The following is a 3,904-nucleotide window of genomic DNA, read 5'->3' on the forward strand; positions in this document are numbered from 1 at the left end:
TGACATACACTTAACTGTTGTTTTCAAAGAAAGAAAGACAAAGGCAGTCATTAGTGTGCAGACATTATCTCACCCATCCTAGCAGTACCCACTCCAGCTTCCTCAGCATTTCTCATGGCACCCCCTCAGCAGTGCACAAGAGGATGGCTTGACTGCCTGATTCTTCTTCATTGCACTTAACTGCTGCTGCCTGCAGCCAGCACCAGAAACAACCTGTTTTCTCCCAACAGTACTTTCAGGCTTGGGATTAAAGCAGCAAGAAGCCAGGAGTATTTCCCTTCTCTACAGTCAGTCTGTTGCCATTACGAGCCTTCATTTGCCTGGGTTGAAACTTGAAAACGGAGCTCAGGGATCTGCAGTCAGAGCCAATTGCTCTATCACCTGATGCTTTCAGCACTTACCTGGACACAGTCCCCAGCCGTTCCTACAAGAACTGACAACACCTTCATAGCGGCATCATTTCTTGCAACAAAAGCACTTGGCTTTTGACAGTTGTCCACGCTATGCTTTTTGCAAGACTCCTGGTTAATGAGTTGCGCAGATCATACGATGCTGTCACAAATCCCTGGCATCTTCAGTACTTGTTTCCGGTGATATTCTAATTTCTTGAGCAGGTTTGGGGTCAAATCAGCCTCACTCTATAATCACTGGTTGGGGGTTGTTTTATTTCCCTGAACACAGAGTATTCGGTTCCTTCATGCATCATTTATATTCCCTGCACCCTGGCAAAGCTCTGGCCATTTCTCTATTCCAGCCACGTTTTCAGAAATGTTCATTTTCTTTCAGCTTCTCTTTATAAAAACAGAAATGCTGTATCATCTTCAGTGACTCTGAGGGTAGGTGATTTTGTAGATTTTCCACAATCTCAGCAAATGCTTTGTCTGCAGATTTAATAGACACTGTTAAGCTATGCAGCAGATTATAAATTTTAGCCCCTATCATGATCAGTAAACTGCCAGGTTTTTTTAGATGTTATACATTGTTCACTCTTATAGCATGGGGGGGAGAAGTTTTCTCCCAAGCCAGTGGAAAAGCCTGTTTTGCCCAGCCATCTGGACATGTTTAACCCTTTTTCTCTTTCCCCCTGTATGAGTGGGTTACTTACAGCCCTGTGCCTGTACCGTGCAGGTCCCTGTGCTGTACGAGTGGGTCTCGTGGCTCTCCTCATTCACCAGCAGCCCAGGAACAGGATAGAGCTGAACCACAAAAATGGGTGGGGAAGAAATGGCTGTAAGTCCTGAGGGCTGGTCTGTACTGACAGCTTTGCAAAGGAATGGTTTTGTGCACCCGTACGGGTGGAAGAGCTGTGCCATCACCTCGTGTGATGCTACCCAGGCCTCCCGCCACCTTCTCTGTCTTGCAAAGTTACAGCAGAAGCTCTGCTGATTCCTGCTGTGGGCTTGCATGTCATGGGCCAGCACTCTTATCTTGGCCGGGACCCCCATTATTGCCATGACTCAAACACTGTTAACCTGCCTGCAGGTTGCTGGCAAGCTGCTGCCATTTCCATGTTGGAAAAACGACAGCCCGGTGGGCTCCGTGCAGGTTTTTGCCTTAGCTGGAACGTCTTCAAAGAGGAGGGTGGCTGCAAACTGAGCAGGTGAGGCATTACATGTACTTTCTTCTTCCTTCCCCATGCCTAGGTTTCTTGGGTGGGTGCTGCCTGGATCGTGTAGGTGTCTCTTCTGTGAGCCTGGACATCTCTAGCCAGGAGAAAACTTCCCACCTCTTTAGATATTGCAGGCTGGCTGATGAGGACCTGCAAATGCTCAGCCAAGTAGCAGAACTCCAGGAAAGCTTCTGAGTCCTCTCACGACCTCCTGACCCCCTACCTTCTGATCCCATTGCTTTCACCTTACATTTCCTCTGACAGCTGGATTTTAGTCCTGGTCAGCTCTCCTCCTCCTTCTGCTTTCTGCAGCTTGCAGTCAATTCACTGGATGGAGGCATGGGGAGATGAGCGGGAGTTGTATGGACAGAGCAGGCTGTGAATGTGAGATGCACAGCCCTCAGCATCTCACTTGTGCAGATGGTGGGACCTATGATTTACGGTACCACTCAGTATCAAGAAGCTAGACACAAAATGCCTTCACTCCTGTGTTGTAAGATGGAGGCATTGGGCTGGCCAAGTGGCCTCCCAGGCAGAAGCAACTGAAGCAGGAGGAAGGGCTTTTCTGAGGTCCCTCAGCCCCTGGTCTCTGGGCGGAGGTGACGAGGGAGGTCACACTGCACATCCCAGGCCCAGCATCACTCTGAGAGCTCTCTGCTCTGGGTTGACATGCTCCCTGCTCAGCCATCCTGACCTCCGGAGATCTGGGAGAGACGGGTTAAGGCAGAGCATGCCTGAGCTGCGGGAGGCCCTGAGGCTGTGATGCAGCTGAGCAGAAAGGCAGCTATTGAGTCTGCTGAATGTTTTATAGTGCATTCAAGTACTGAGCCCACTGTCAAAGCTGGCCGTTATCCATTTAGAGCCTTGTCTTTAAAATAAATGATAACTCTTTGACAATGAGCTGCTGCCAGGTGAAGGAGGGGGGGTGTATGTCTGATATGGGAAAAGAAACTGTGCCAAGAAGACTGAGCACTCTCACCTGAAGGGCAGCAGAGATGGGAAATCAGCTCACAGAGCCTAGGTATCTCTCCAGACCATGGCATCATCCTGAGCAAATTTCCCAGCCAATGATATTTTTGCATTAAATTGGAGAATTCTGAACCCCACACTTAGCCCAGAAGAGGTTTGTTTTTTTTTTTTTTAAATTGCAGAGGTAAGTAAAGCCTGAGTCAGTACAAATGGTTGGGGGAGGAAAGGGGAAATAAAAAGGACTGTGCTGAGTGGGGAATGCGATGCCACAGGCTATGGCATGCAAGGGGAGGCAGCATGGGCCTGGGGAGGGAGCTGTGTTGTCAGGGAATTAACTCTGGGATGAAGATGATGTGGATTGTGGGTAAAAAGGAGCTGTAGGTGTTTACAGATGTAGGGGATAGGTGAGCAGTGGGGATATAGGAAGGTTTGCACAGATCTGCAGGGAGCTGTGGGGCTTGTGAGCCCGGGGCGGGGGGGCAGTGGTGGGAGGGGGCAGCGTTCCATCTGAAGGAGGTGCATAGAGCAGGTGACCGGCATTTATATGACAGTAATGCCCACTGTGTTCCCAGCCTTGCTCAGATATACAGACAGAGACAATTGCTGCCTGGAAAAACACATGAGCAGTGAAGCCAAGCAGTAAACAAAAGGCGTGAGGGAAGGGAGAAAAGGCAGCCATTGTAAACACAGGAGATGCTGCACCAGACAAGATGAATGTCCCTTTAGGCCCTTATCTCAACCTTGACAGTGGCTGATATCAGATGCTCCAGAGAAAGCTGCAAAAACAATCTTCACAACACATCTGGGCATCGGTGTGATGGTATCCCCACGAGGGCTCTTCCTGCCAGACCCCATTTGCTGATCAGCCTACACATGGCAATCAGGAGACTGAGAGCTCTTGTCAGTTTTGCTCTGGCTGATGTTGCAGCCAGAAGGACTTTCACTCATGTAACCTGCTAGCCCAGCTGGTTTCCCTCCCAGGTTGCTCTATTCTGGGTATGCTATGGGCTATGGGCTCCTCAACCCTTCTGGCAAGAATAGACCCATGAGCTATGTCCCTAACCCCGGTGTTCCTGCAGACAAGCACAGCCCAATGTGGGGCTGGACTATACCCTTTCTAGCTATGTCTAATTGCCATGAATTGAGGGCTCATCCATTCTTCATCCCACAGTTTTAAGCACCTCCCTTCAAGTGTAGGTAGGCAGCTGGAGCAGCGTGCCACCACTCTTCTCCTCTGTGAAGGACCATTCCCGGAGGATGAGTTAGCAGGAGTGTGAAGAGCAAACCAGGTGATCCACATACCACTGCCACGGATAGTCATGGAAG

The sequence above is a fragment of the Aptenodytes patagonicus genome, chromosome 3, assembly GCF_965638725.1.
Source record: "Aptenodytes patagonicus chromosome 3, bAptPat1.pri.cur, whole genome shotgun sequence".
Classification (NCBI taxonomy): Eukaryota; Metazoa; Chordata; class Aves; order Sphenisciformes; family Spheniscidae; genus Aptenodytes; species Aptenodytes patagonicus.